Source organism: Haemaphysalis longicornis, unplaced genomic scaffold (assembly GCF_048455015.1).
Source record: "Haemaphysalis longicornis isolate Haplotype H1 unplaced genomic scaffold, Haemaphysalis longicornis Haplotype H1 scaffold_1, whole genome shotgun sequence".
Taxonomy (NCBI): Eukaryota; Metazoa; Arthropoda; class Arachnida; order Ixodida; family Ixodidae; genus Haemaphysalis; species Haemaphysalis longicornis.
The window spans coordinates 347733539-347749394 of NW_027526203.1; the positions used below are offsets into that span (position 1 = coordinate 347733539).

Consider the following 15856-nt stretch of genomic DNA (forward strand, 5'->3'; position numbering starts at 1 on the left):
CTTGAAAAAAAAAGTGTATATATTTGTGTGACACGTAAGAAAAACCCCACGTAAAAAAATAAAAAGAAAAACACAAACAAAACTTATCATAGAACTTGATTATATTTGCTCATCTGCTTCCCGGAAATTGTTTTTTTTTTAGATAAAAACTACGAAATTCCCCTCGGAACGTTAAGCTGTCTAGTTTATTTTCCCTCATTAGGCTGAGCCCCATTTAAACATCACATTAACAAACCCGAGAGGATTCAATGCACGGCCATTCGGTTTACCTGTTCTTTTTACGTACAGGCTCTCTTTCCGACCTAATGCATTATTATTAGCATGCTATTCTTAGCATTCATGCTAGCTAATATTTCTTCCCTTGAGGAGCGGTGAAGTCTCGCCTTGATTTCCTGTCTCTTGCCCTTGATCCAACCTTGTTTCTACAAGCTTGTAGGAGGAGAAATGGCTAAAAACGCTTGCAAGACTCGCAAGACATCACCAACCAAACGCACTAACTTGCTTTGCGAGTACAGACACATTCAAATTTTCATTTTTCCCACCCACTATTTCAGACTGGAACCAAATAACTGAATCATATCATTTTGATATTGAGTAACAGCGCAATGGTTTGTTTAGTATGGTACTGCTTTTTGCATTGCACCCAGCCCTCCTGCTTGGACCGAATTGTGGTCCGCAGTATGTATTAAATAAATACACGTGTGCCTGTTGCTGGCGTTCTAGTGCGTCGCTGGCGCCTTTACCTTGCGGATGCAATGGTGTCTCCCGGAACCTTCCCGCCAACGTTACTCGAAGAACTATCCTAGACTACGTTGTTTCTTATTTTCTCTACAGTTTCTTTTACCAAGAGTTTCTTTCCTCCATGCGCCTATGTATGTACGTTTCATCAGTTTGTACTAAATTTGTCCGAAAATGCCAACTTTGCGGCGATTAATGCTCAGAGATCTTCGGCTCGCCCGTCACCACTTGATGATGATTATGATTAGAGGCACTCCCTTTGTATCAGGACGTCGGTTGTCACCAACCGACCTGCCTGTGTTATTCTACTTATTTTCCCTACCCTTAATTAACCTAATGACCTGTTAGCCCCCCTTCACCCGGTTTTAAACTCCCATCGCTTCCCCCCTCTTCCGGCCCTTGCACACCTGTTTGCTCCCCCCACCCCCTTCTTCTGTTCTAAATTCTAATTCCGTATATTACTCTTCCCACGTCCCACTCTCTTCCCTATTTTTCTTCCACCACCACTCCAGCCGCCTCTTCATCACCTCTATGGCCCTGAAGTCGAGGCTGCCCCTCACACCAAATCCCAAAGCCTCCGTCAACATTGCTTCCCCATCGTCCCGCCACAGTCGTATCTCTGTGCAGTCTATGACAATATGCTCTACGGTTTCCCGATCCGTGCGGCCGCATACACAAGTTTCATCCTACTGCCTGTAGTTAGCCGTGTAGTCCCGTGTTCTCAGCCACCCTGCCCGTGTTTCAAAGAGCAATGCACTGCCTCGCGTATTGCCATAGAAACCTTCCTTCCTGATTTATAGTTTCTCTGTTCTATAAGTCCCCAGGGTTTTTTTCCCTTCCATTCTCTGTACCCAATTCGTCGTCTCCGCTGCTTTACTTGCTTTTTAACTGTTGTGTATACCCCACCTTGCCCTACCGAATTTCTGTACCGCTTGGTCAGCTGTCTCCACCGCGTGTCCATGCTCCGCATATACAGGTACCTAAACACTCTCGCGGCCAATTTTTCCTCCTCCATGTCACGACCAGAAGGTCGTTTCGCTTGCTAGCCACTGCCGCGAGCATCTTGTTGACATAGAGTTTCCTGTTGACCCTAGAGAAAGTGGTAGCTGGCACCAACTGGTGAAACTCCCAGTTGTGCACTGCTAATTGCAAATGGAAATTTAACCATAAACCAGCTGGTACCACCCTAGTAGCACAAATTGTTGCCGCAACGTTTCTGCCGTGTTGCCAATGTTGTGCAACGTTAGGCAACGTTACACAACGTGGTGACAATGTTGCCAAATGTGGGCCAACGTTGGACACATTCAGCAACATTTACGCAACGTTTACAAACAACGTATAGGCAACGTTGCCCGTATGCACGTATTTTCACATTGCAGCAATGTTGCCAAATGTGGGCCAATGTTGGACACATTCAGCAACATTCACGCAACGTTTACAAACAACGTATAGGCAACGTTGCCCGCATGCACATTTTTTCACATTGCAGCAATGTTGCCAAATGTGGGCCAACGTTGGGCACATTCAGCAACATTCACGCAACATTTACAAACAACGGATGGGCAACGTTGCCCATATGCACGTTTTTTCACGTTGCAGAAATGTTGACAAATGTGGGCCAATGTTGGACACATTCACGCAACGTTTACAAACAACGCATAGGCAGCGTTTCCCACAGGCACGTTTTCTTGCGTTGCAGCAATGCTGCCAAATGTTGGCCAACGTTGGATACATTCATGCAACGTACGTTTCAACGTTGCCCTTTACACGCTTTTTTTGCGTTAAAGCAATGTTGCCAAATGTTGGCAAATGTCATATTTATGATGTTAAACGATTGTATGGGGAGTTACATAAGCTGCCTAAAAATTCAAATGATCCCGTACAGCAGACTTGAATGTTTGCGATGTAGTACATGTAACGTCGAGATACGTTAATTTCGGGAGTGTGGTTAAATGTGATCCACAGTTTCTACAATGCCCACGAAAAACCCAGAAACAACATTGCTATGTGCATGTTTATCTAGGTTGCCGCAATATTGAGGAATGTTGAATGTATAGCAGCTTTCCATTTATTTATTATGTGAGCACCAGTTACACCACACTAACCCATGTTTTGGAGGAATTACGTCGCCTATAAAAGTTCAAATGGTTATGCACAATGGACGCCTTAGTTCACTAGCTGTACCATCGCCTCCTGCACTTTACTGTACTTTAGCTGCGTAGAATATGGCACTTACACACACACGCACGCACGACGCACGCACATAAATGAAATCCCCATCGTCAGCCTGTTCACTGCAGGACGAGGGCCTCTTCCAGTACGGGAAGTTTTCGCCGAATGCTACACCAAATGGGCAAATCTTGTTCTCGTGAATGGATGCCGTTTTCTTAGGCATCGCCTATCTGGTTTAACCTCTCTGATATCCGCTGGTGATATACCACAGGACCAGGGGCGGATCCAGGCTTTTTCTGAGGGGGGGGGGTCAGCTCCCGTCAGTGATGATGATGATGATGATGATGAGCAGGAGGAGGAGAAGGAGGAGGAGGAGCCTTATTTATTCACCGAAATTTAGTGAAAGCAAAACCATAAGAAATACAAGTCATCAATTCACCTTTTTTTGCGACCTGAGTGGTCATCTTCTTGGAGGTTTAAATTCAAAAATTAAGAGAGGGGTCAGGACATCCGGACCCCCCCCTCTGGATCCGCCAATGCACAGGACCAGGTAGCACCCCCATACCGGGGAATATAACGGAACAAAGGGCGGTACCTGTACTTGATTTGAAGTTATTCAGAGGCAGACAGCAGGGCACCCTACACCGATGTGGGATCATTTAGAGACACGGCTCTCTAAAAACTGCAGAAATGCATGTGGAGGAGTGGTTGAGCGTGTAGATCCCCCCATGAAATCTAAAAGGAACCGCGAGCGTTTGAAAGTTTCTCAAAACGAAAGAAACGCGTGGTGCCGGTTCGATGGATGGCGCAATCAATCTCGGCGGCAGATCCGTTTATTTTATTCTCTCATTTGTTGGATGATCACACAATATTACTACATGTAGAGTGGATACAGCCTAGAAAAATAATACCGTCTTTCTGCGCATCGTGCGTTTCATTAAAGCCAGGTGCTTCGCCGTTCTAAGACGGTCATTTTTTCAAGATGGCTGCCCGCTGTCCCATAAATGAAATTCGTTGACTTCATTTTTTTAGTAAGCGGGTAAATCCCATCGCCGTTCTTGGTGTTAATCAAAATAAACCACAAATATGGGACCTTCGATTGAATATTGAGCGCGAACAAAAGATTGTTTTGTCCAGGAAAACTTGCAAAGACGCTCATTTATTGCTGTATCATTCTGTATAATTAAAATACACAAACAGGCTTCGTTTATGTTGGAGAACAGAATTTTAACAGGTTAGGCAGGCAGATTCCTGATCATAGCCAATACTTTTTCTAGCCTCACTAAGTTATTGGTGTCGTGCAAGCTCGCGTCATCCGCAATTATCGTGTATGGCCGCGACATTGCTTTGTGCCGGGCGCATGGGCCCGCTACGATTTCGTCAACGTGGAAGAAATCGAACCTTTGTTAGTCATGCAGGCGTAATTCTTATAACCATAATTACGTCCTACAGATATAAATGTCCGTATTCTACCTGTTTCCTCTTAGTATTACGAAATAGCAAGCTCAGTTTAAGCCAATCTTTGCAGCGCGTTATTTGTTTTCAGCAATAAACAATAACGAGAAGTTTGCATTCCCCCTCGCCTCCTACTTGTTGCTTACCCCTACTCCATTTATATGTCCCATTTGTATTTCAGCCTTCGTAATATCGCTCAAAAACAGTCACTTTCAAAAGCAATAATGAATTCTCTACTCGTCGTGCGGTAGTCGCACTTTTAATTCTTATATGAGTTGCTGAACAAATGTGTACTTTTTTACGATGAGGTGCCCACAATAATTTGAAGATATGACTCAACAACGAGGCACCTTATTTCTATACCCGTTTTTTTTTTTTTGTCATTCACTTTTTCTAAATGTATATACGCGTACGACGTATACGCGCAAAACTTTCTTGGCGGCGTGCATCTGACACATGAATTTCTTGATGACAGATTGGACTTACAATAACTGTAAGTGGTCGCTTTTGTTAGCTATGGACGTGTTTCCGTGAAGTCCAGTCCCCGTGAAATTTATGAACGTCCACATAAAGCGTCGCTGTGCCACACCTAGATGAAAGCCAGTCAAGTTATGTAGGTGCGACAGTCACGCTCTGCAAAATCACTACCGCCAGTGTAAAACAACTTAGATCCGTGTAAATGTCACCCAAATAATACCATTTCACTGATGTACGACACCAAATTTGCCATTCTGCGAATGCGCTCTTGGAACATCCGCGCGGTATACAGGGCTAACGGTTCGCACCAGCCCCTGCAGGCCGTGTCGCTCATGCAATTGGTATACCGATTGTCTCAGTGCGATCGATTTAGTTATTTTAGGAACCCACGACGGTGGCTGTTGTTCTGCTGAGCCCAAGGATTGAGCCCAATGACGCGGGTTCGATTCCAGGCCGCGGCAGCCGCTTTTTTTGCGGGTGTGGAGGCGAGAAGCGAAAATGCCTGTGTTCGAGATTTCGGCGCACGCTAATTGGATCCCCAGGCGGTCAAAATTAATCCGGAGCCTTCTACTGCGGCACGCCTCATCGCCTGTGTAGCGTCGGCGCGTGAAACCTGATAATCAGTCAAATCAGATACTTTAGGGCGATTTTAACACATCATTAAACTTAAAGAGCAAAACACAGCTGCTGCGCATCGATAAAGCCGCGCGCAGCTTTCACCCTCGACTGCGTTGTCACGCATGGCCAGCTATCAGGCTGTTTTTGTGAGTATTTTACAAATGCCAGTCGGGTGCGTTTTTGTCCACGTGCATGCCGCATATATCCAGGAAACTGACCGAATACAGCGCCTGCTAATTAACCCAACGCGCGCATGAAACGGACGGCGCAGCATTCCGACGTCAGTACATATACGAATGAGAACTTGGGTTTCATTGCCGTGTGTTATTTCGCACTGATTATTTGCTGAATAAACTGGAATTACTACAAGAAAATAACTTTTTATGCCGTCATCAAATAGTATCGAGTTTACTCTGCTCCGACTTAGCTTCCTCTACACTCACTTCACCATGTACATCCCAAATTTTACGCGGCCTCTTTACAACGCACGTTCTTTTGGGGAACCTGCACCATATGGAAAGACAAACTGACCGGGTATACTCCGTGTTTTTCATTCGACGTGTTGACCGTATCTTTAAGAAGTCCGCGCAGATGCACCTTAATACAGCTTTTTTTCATACCTGCCAGAAAACAGCACCCACAAATGTCTTCCCAACTTTCCTTTCCTATGGTTGAAACATTGCACGCCTTTCTTAGGCAGTAGATTACGGCTGTATTATAAAAAGGTAATCGTGAATCGACAAGGGAAACTTCCAGTTCCATTTTGCTAAGTTTTCACAAGCGTCTCGCACTGTTAACTTTCTGCCTTAAAGGAGTACTGAGACCAAATTTTTACTTCATGTTTTTATTGGTTAGGTGTAATAGGTGTAATATTTGGTATACGTTGCCGTGAAGGGGTATTCTAGCAATTGCGCAATTGAAATGGCGACCTTCGGAAGCGTATTTAGGGCCCCTTTAAATCATGCATGGCCGGGTTGTTTTTATGTTGCCGCCTCTATATCCTTAGACAAAAATAATCTAGATAGAAGGCTCAAACATTTCCTTGTTGCTGGATTCTCATAACTGCTTGAAAAAATTAATGTACTGGATAAATTTTATATGCAAGCTATATAAACTTCTGTGCAACTATGACGTGGGAGTGCGAGCCCTACATGTCGCCAGCTAATTACAATCGTATGTGTTTTCCCTTCATGTTGCCGCAGTAATTACAGTTGATTAATGAAATGGATTCAAACCCAAAGTTCATGTTCTTTAAATTGCCCCCCTTCATGTGAAATTTAGTCATTTTTATAGCCCGTCTGATCAGCGAACGTTCCAACTAGTCCACACCTTGCACCCTTGTTTGAAATAAAAAACATAAAGTGGGCTGTTTTATATTTCAACTTCCCCATAGACATTTCACCTACCTCGAGCGCCAAAGTCAGAGCACCATCATATTGTAACATATATGAAACAATAAAACAAAACAAAGACCTAACCCTGGTGAACCTTCCAAGTAACCTGAAAACTAACTTCCCCATTTTCGCTTTTGTTCCCTTTTATTAGCATTGCACATATATCTTCAGATTTTCCCTGGTGTAATTTTTATTCGTAAGAGGCTCCAATGCATCGAACACTTGTCGCGTTCTGCTTGGCGCGAAACGAAATACAGGGCGCCAGGCGTTCTCAGAAACGGGGCGGGGTGCAGGGAGGCACGCCGTCTCGCGCGTTCCTTTCTTCCTACATGCCTTATTTTTTTTTTTTTTTTTTTCGTCGTCGCCCCGTCCCTTCTAGAGAGAGTCGCAAAGGAAGTTTTAGCAGCCGAGCGCGAAGTGGCCGTAAAAAATGGGGATGGCCGTAAAAAAAAAAAAAAACGCCGAAAAGAAAAGGCTTTCTTTCGTCCTTGGCCAGCGTACTACCCTCCTCTCACACGCGCACACGTGCGCGCAGCTCGTAGAGCGGTTCCCTCCTGCTCCTCTGCGCTTGGCAGCCGCGTTGAGTTGGGGAGAGCGAACGAAAAGCGCGCGCTTTTGCAGAAACGAGCGCGCTTTTGCAAAAACGAGAAGCCCTCATGACAATCAAGCGGAATGGAGAAGGCACCAATACGAAATTTTGTTGTGTGGCCGATTAAGTTCATAGCAACCGACCAGTGAAGGTAAGCGCTCGTTTTTTTGAGCTCGCCTCGTTCTTTCGAACGCAGTTTACATCGTAAAAGAGCGGGAACAAGACTGCCCTCCCGTTTCTAGCTTCTAAGCATATCCTTCTTGCTTTTGTGAATGCGTACGTTTGTAAACGGTGGAACATGTATTCAGCGCTTAAATTGTATGGAAAGAATTTAATGCGAAATGAGGTGGGCGCTCAGTAGATTTTTTGTTGTGATGCTGAAATCGAGTGTAGGTTCTGCAAGAACCTTGATAGTACGATTGGCTTTTAATTTACTTCTCGCCACAGCTGCTAACGCACGCGAAAAATAAAACTAATAAGTTTAACTTCGTTGTCATGTTTAATTTCACGCGAGTTTCAGCGGAATGTTCCAGAACACTATTTAGCGTTGCAGTTAAGCCATGTTATCAGCTGCTTATGCTAACCATCTTACGATGTAAAACAACGCCTTGGCGTCTTTGTAGTATTCACAAACTTTCCATGTGAAAAGCTGGTGTTCGTCGGATGCTGATAATTTTAAAGAAAATGGCATACGAAAAAAAAACAGCTCATTGCCAGTTTTAAGCACATTTTTCGAGAGTAAACGGTAAATTTAAATTAGGAAACCAAGGAAATACATGGTTGTAATTTGTGTAATGTTTCCATTCTTGACAATAGCATGTTTTCTCATTTTTGTTCGTTGTGTTTTATGTCTATGGGCACTGAGGCAATTATCGTCTTCTTTCAAATAATATTGCCGACGTGCCACGTCGTCATCAGTTGGTCGGCTTCTCTTGTTAATTGAAAATTCTCTTGCACGCTGTCTGAAGACTTTTCACTTAATTATTCAATGGCCTGTAAAGAAAGCTGTGAGGTATTTTCTACAATTAAGTACTTTTGTCCTTTTCTGTTTTCCAGGAATGCTTGAGAAACCCACTCATGCGATGTGCGTGTCATAAATTTAGTTGACACAGGCATTAGAAAAAGTTAAACAAGCAAGACAAAGTGGAAAGTGGAGAGGCCTGTTTTGCTATATTCCTTCCTAAAGGTAAGATTTTCCCCATTAGCTAAAATTTGCTTCACTTCAGTTTTCTGCACCACTTCTGTTTTGTTTTCAGAAATGCCTTCAGATTTACCAGCACCACAAAACTGACACACGAATAAGCTCATCTGGCAGCAAACGTCATCCAAAGTGCAGGTGAGTTTTTGAGCACCCTATGTGTTACAGCAGTGCCCTTTTGTTTGTTTTCCAGGAATGATTGTAAAATCTCATCTGAACTGCCAGTACAAGAAAATCGATGCGGCCATATTGTATACCAAAATTCCTGGTGTTCTGAGAGGTGAGATATTGTCTATGCTGTAACAACTTTGTAAATTTTAAACTACAGCTTTCATTCATTTCGCAGAAGTGTCGCAGTAACAACCCTATACTGGGTTCATGGCCGTCAAGTATGTCATCAAATTGACTTGTCAAGACAAACAAGCAAGCCCAGGAGGAGGAAAACGAAGACGTCGTCTGAAACAGCGTACTTGCGAAATTCAAGGCTTTAACAGCATACGTATTCGGCTCGATTGTTCATAGTAAAATAAAACGCACATGTCCTTTCATCTTAAAGAGTGTCAATGTTGTTATTTACGCTAGCTGCATGTTCCTTGCTTTAAAATTTCGCTATTTCTTAGTTCGTTATTTTGCCGGACTGCATTAATTGTGTGTGTTGATCAGTGTAGGGATCAAATGTATGAATATACAGGTCTAAAATACCGGTTTATACCTTTCAGGAGTTTATGCAGACGAGGTTTGAACTGCTCGCTTATCATGCCGTCAACAATCGCCTCTCTAGGAAAAAGTTAACTTATATTATTTTCATATAGTTATTGTTGCATGTATATCTGTAACTGTAAGTTACCTGTACATTGCTGCAATATTATTGCTTCGTAAGAGAAACATTGCTTGAACGTCATATCAACAGTGCGCGGATGTGGCCCTCGTGGTGAAGAAACGTATCTATAAAGTCGCGGTAACGTTGTAGGAAGCATCGCTTGGACATTAAAGCGACGTTTTCTAAATGTTACCCGCACGTTTGAAATATGTAGTTGGAAAGTTACTGCAAAATTGCAGCAATGTTATTGCAACTTCATAAAAACATTGCTTGAACATTGAAGCAACGTTCCTTGTATGCTAACTGCATGTTAAAAGCGTAGATCTAAAGTGGCTGCAAGATTGTAGCGATGTTATCACAACGTATGAATGGTACAGTGATATGCTTAAATGTGGTATGCACGTTGCAAAAATGTGGGTGAAAAGTTGCTGCAACGTCATCAAAAAACGTCTCATAAACGTTGTTCAAATGTGTCCCGCACGTGGTTGGAAGGTTGCTCCAATAGTGGAGCAACGTTGGCGAACGTCAGAAAAACGTTATCCAAACATTAGACCGACACCCTTCAAACGTTGCGCCCATGTTGGAGCAATGCTAATATCATGTTGACGCAATGTTTCTGGGTAACATTGCACGAACGTTAAAAAAAGCGGACATTAGCCACGTTTTGGCAACGTTAAGGGGAAACGTTGCAAAAATGTTCAGGCAGCATTCTGTGCTACCAGGGCAGTTACCATTTTCTTTAGGGAAATGGATTGAGCTAGCAGATGATGTTGGGTGAAACACTGTATGGACATCACATGGATGTCCTATAATGATGTTGGATATTAGCACCATTCGTGGATATCCTAGTTTGCTAGCAACCATATAATGCCGAGCCACAAAGCAAGCAGCGATTGTATCATTCGTGTTTGAAATACGATTCTTGGCTGACACAACTTCCATCTTGGGCCACAACTCAGGTTTACTAACATGACATGTGCATGTAAAAAATGGGGGGTAGCAAGTGACGGATTTTGCGCTTTGTCCAGGGGGCCTGGGTATGTCGATGTCGCAGGCAAACCAAACACGAATAAATTAATAGATGACGGCAGTCGTCATTGTCACTCGTCAATCCACCTGTGTGTGAATGTTACACCTATATATTTGTTTTGAAGGGGCAGAGGCTCTGAGAGGGCCATTCCTCCCCCCCCCCCCCCAAAAAAAAGGAGAAGATGGACATAGAGAGAAAAAGGTAAAGTAAAAAAGAAAAACAAACAAGAACACAAATAAACGAATTCGGAATAAAAAAATGGATCAGGTTTAACACTTCTAAACCTAGTTATCGCAAGCGAAAGCAAAAACTATGCACACATTGTTTCGTGAAAGTTTGCTTTTGCTTGGGATTCCGCTGCCTGCCGTATAGTTACATCTACTGATGATTGGATTCATCCTTTGCTTGCGCTGAAGGACATGCACAGACAGCCCAGCCGGTGCTGAGCGATCTAGCACAGGCCAAGCAGCCGTTTCACCCTTGTCTAGTGGAGAGGTACTACATATACACCAACAAGACTCCGAGCAAGCATAAGCAATAAAAAAGGCACGGCTTGCACGTCAACGGCTGAAGGTCCTTGAAAGTAAATGTCAGCGGCTAACCTTGAAAGATGTAGCATAGTAGAGTTTTCACACTAAAAACTTTGGCAAGCATTGCGCATAAGCTTCTGATTGATATAGTTCAGGGGCACAGCAAAAGGGCTGATCATTATGTTGACAGCAGACTTGAGAGTAGGTTCACTGGATTTTAATGGGCGCGTCACTGGCAACAGGAAAACAATTATCTATAGTCATTCTTGCTCTTACTTTTTCTCTCCCCCCCCCTCCCTGTCTAGAACTTGAAAATTTTGCAGAAGCTGCAACACCCACTGCTCACTGCTCAAAAGAATGTTAGGTAACCTTAACATGTAACCCAGCGATAAACCAAAATGTTAAAATTGTGTCAAGCCGCGGGTTACATTAGACCTCAAATGTTAGGCCTGACACAGGGCCATTGCATAACCAATTGGGACGTCAGGCTGGCAAATACCCCCCCCCCCTCCCACAGCCATCGGGAACGTAAGACCAGCGCTTACCTGCATTCACAGCTAATGCGATGAGAATTGTGGGTAGGTATGTTGACATTTTATTAAATGGAACTTTTGACACCAGTCACGCCAATGCCAGATTTTTGCAGAACAGGCCATGTGGCTATCACCTTTAAAACAAGAAAAAAAAAAAAAAATGCATGCAAGCCGGGTATTACCAGAATGTTCACTAACTAGAACCTTCATTTAAAGTAGTAGTGATACCATAATTGTGTCTTTAGGTTTTTTTTATTCGGTACGCCTGAACTACCCCATCAACGCGCTGCCGACTATGAATTATATGTCATTCATTGCATTGGTTTCGGCCACTGAGAGCCCAGCAACAGGTGCAGGGTGCTCACGGACAATCCCTTGTCATTGGCTTCAAATTCATCCACGGCAACCTTTCACGACGACACTGGCCGATTGGCATAAGCGACAGTGTCTTATGTGACCAAATTTGTCGAATATACCCCATGTTTCACGAAACGATTACTACCCACCATAACAAAAACAGACCAGGTGCAAATACGGTCAAAAACAAAGCAAAGGTGAGTAGCGGTGTGCAGCAGTACGGTGGCGCAATCTAGGAGGACTGAGGGTAAACAAGGCTCTGCAGTCCGCTGCAGGCTGAACAGAGCACTTGAATTTTGCTTGAAGACCCGTCCATATGACGTCATGGCAGACATCACAAACACACGATTTGGCAGGAGAATCAAAATTGTAACTTAAATTGATTAATTTTTCAGTGAATGAAGCATCACTTGCTGCCGGAAAAGTGCTGGGGCACTATAAAACACCAAAGCTTTCGAATACAGTTGAACTCCTTTATAAGAGACACATACCGGGAAGCAGTTACTGTCTCTCAAATGAGAGGTCTCTGTTTTCACTAATTGATCACCCATAGTTCAATGTGGGCACCGTACGACTAAAATAAGCACAAAGGAAGGCTACACCATGTTGCAAAAGGCTTATTCTAATTTATGTTTCGTCCCCAGAATTTATGAAAGAGTTGTTTGCTTCATGACTGTATTTACACTGTTTTTTACAACAGCTTTTACAAGCTTTCTCTTCTTTCACTGTATGCGGAAGATGAATTGTAGATGTCGAGTTTACAAGCCTGATGATAAGACAGAGCACACAGCTGAAGAAGCTGTGTGCTGTGGCTATTCATCAGGCTTGCAGGACTCAACATCTGCAATGCTTCTTGACTGCGAGCTACGCGGTTGGGAGAGCGCACTGTGGCCTCCTGGTATTCTTGGCTTGCACAGAAGCCTGCATGTGCGGTCACGCTCGAATGCATGGCGGAAAGCTTTACCACTTCTGTACATTGCAATTCCATTGGCAGGGCTTCTCGTCATCGTTTCATAGCTGACTGAACCACTGTGTGTTTGCTGAAGTTCTGATAAATAGCGACTGCGGGCATCTGTCGTCCCCTTTGATTCCACAACAGATGCAACTGCAGTTACCTAGTAACTGGTGGCACCACATATAAAGTTAAAATGCCTGTTACAAATGAGATTGTTGACAAAAATTCAAGGACGACTTGTCCTTTCTAACAAACTGTCTTCTACATCCGATGTCTGTTATAAAAGAGGTCAATTTAACAGTAAAGATAGGGCGGCCATCCATGTGGGTGAATAGTGTCCCTTATACCCGACTGTCTCTTACATCCATGCCTCTTAAAACGAAGTTTAACTGTAAAACAAACTTCTATTTTCTCTGCATGGCCCCTGTAGGGCTGCTTACGTACTTAGAATGGGGAAGCATTGCAGCAATGGGAGTAAGTGAATTGGCTGGACCCTGTAATCGCAGCTGTCTTTACTGGCATCCCCCGAGCAGGCATGTGGGAAACGTGTACGAGTACGTTGACATCACAGCCAAATGGGAATTGGTGGATTGGCTGTGAGCCTCTCACAGCTTCTGTCATTGTCATTGGCTAGCCCCTGCAGTGGGTATGTGCCTTTTTAAAGACCGTTCGAAACTCTGTACTAAGAAGCTGCTATTCTGTACCATGGTAGCTTCATGTGACCAGCATGAGAGACGCATTATATGGGTTAAGCATCGTCAGGGTAATCCATAATGCTTTTACATTTAAAACACGTAAGCAGACTTAAGTGTGCTGCGAAAACAGTGTTTAGTGTAGCATATCGCAGTGTGGCATAAGCTCTCGTCACTTGCCTGTCAATGCACGTTCTCATTATTGCCACAAGTTTTTAGTTTCCATGAAGGCGCATGAAATTCTGGGGCCACCCACTGTTCACAGGGCCGTGTTTTTTTTTGCCTCATGATGCACATAATGCTTTTGAATTCAAAATGGCTGTAACCTCTGGAATGCTGAGAGTGGGCATATCACAGTGTGTGGTTACGTATAAATATGCATCATAGGAACATCAAGTTATGAGGTCCACAGAACGGCTACTGGGAGGACAGTCCAGTTGTACATAACCAGATGCGACTGTAACAGACTTCAGATCTTTAATAGAATTATTCAGCAAGAAAAATAACTGTGGCACACAAATGATTATACTTTGGCTGACACTTTGAAGCATTGGCAGTCCTGAGACTGAAGACCGTAAAATGAGGAACCTATCACGTCACTGTCAGCAGAAGAACACATTAGCCCACAAGCCGCCATGGCTGGTGAACACAGGTATTAAATGCCACTGCTCTTTACAGAGCAGGTCTTCAGATCGAAAAGCATAGCGTCATGGCGAATAATGTGCATTAAATTAAAACACACATATGTATTTGGCATTGCCTAAATATTGCACAAGAAGACTCTGTAATAAAGTGCTACGCTCTACATCAGGGGTCGGTAACCTTTTGAGATGGAGGGCAGAGTTCCACGACGCCGACATGGCGGAGGGCTGGACGGAAAATTGTGTGGGGTTGAAGAGGGGGAAGGGGAGGGGGGGGCTTTTGCAGGCAAAAAGAAAAATTCAACGAACTGACAATAAATCCTGTGGGCCGCAGGTTGCCAACCCCTGCTCTACATACAAGAGAAGGCCATTTCCAGCATATACGTAGCTTCCGACAGAGGTCCAATAACAGAGAAAAAAATAAATAAAGACTGCACTAAGGCTTCAGTAAAGCTCTAAAGACTGCCCTAAGACTTCAGTAAGGACTTCAGTAAAGCTGTCGGGCTAATTGGTATGGCATCGTTGGGGGATTGTCACTGAAACTTGTTACAGTGACAGACAAAACAAAGGGACGTACACTTTGACATGAAGACTGCACACTTTCAACTGGTTCCATTCTAAATGATGCAAAACATAAGAACAGGAATGAAAACAACAGTTAATGCAAAAAGTGGGGAAGGAGAAGATACAAGGTAGCAAGAAACGCATGGTGTGTGCCTAAACAGTGGAACATGCTGCTGTTACGAGGATTCTCCTAAAAACTGTACTAAAAACTGTACCTCACGCGTAGTGAGAGCGATAGAGGGGGAGTTCACGCACTCTCCTTCACATCCCAACATCACAGAAAAGGCTTCAAAAAGCTGCCCACCCTGGTTTACAGTTTACCACTGAACTGCCAGTCGACAATTGCCTGCAGTTTCTAGACCTCAGCCTGGTGAAATGTGCAGGGCACGTGCGTTGGTGTTAATACACAAGCTCAGAGAAAGGCTTACTTCCATACGATTCTGCACACTCCAAGCTAATCAAGCATAGCATTGGGCATTCATGTATCTCACAGGCTGTTACGAAATCATGCCGCCATCGAATGGGGAAAAGACTGCGCAACCAAGTTGACAGACTTAAGAAAAATGGGTACCGCGATGCGTTGTTGGTCTTTATGGCAGAAAAATTCTCTATCGTCAAAGGAAAACTTGTCACGAAAGAAACAACGAAAGAGTGGTATCCCGCCGCTTTGCAGTATGTTCACGGTGTGTCACACAGACTAAACTAGAGAAAGTCGGTGGAAAGCATATAGTGCCTGTTGTTTTTACCGCCCTCCTAAAACTTGGTGGGCTTTGCAAAACCGTAGAAAGAAGGCAGCAAAACAGCACCCGGAAACCAACATACAATGTCAAGCAGATGCGTAATTTTGTGACTTGCGAACAGGGTGTCGCTTACAAGGTACCTTTGTCCTGCGGTTGCCACTACACTGCCAAATCAGGTCGACGCATCAAGGATAGGCTAAGGGAGCACCAAAATGCGTGTTAGCAAGTAACGGCGGCAGGGAATCATGCTGCGCAAATGTGAACCTGTGCTTAATAAGGCAATTTTGTTCCATTCCCGAGACCGATTTTCATGGGAGAGTTTCAAAGCTTTTGCTATTATTTATTTATTTATT

General features: G+C 43.9%; 1 long non-coding RNA gene across 2 annotated transcripts; it reads left to right on the forward strand.

Annotated features, from left to right (window-relative positions):
* The first annotated feature begins 7434 nt into the window (after positions 1-7434).
* Positions 7435-9196, forward strand: LOC144170709 (uncharacterized). 2 transcript variants are annotated; one of them, XR_013322664.1, is made up of 4 exons: positions 7435-7594; positions 8500-8629; positions 8700-8921; positions 8988-9196. It is a non-coding gene; the product is annotated as an uncharacterized LOC144170709 (long non-coding RNA). The 2 variants fall into 2 exon arrangements; XR_013322663.1 differs by lacking the exon at positions 7435-7594 and having other exon boundaries at positions 8240-8629.
* Positions 9197-15856: the final 6660 nt, after the last annotated feature.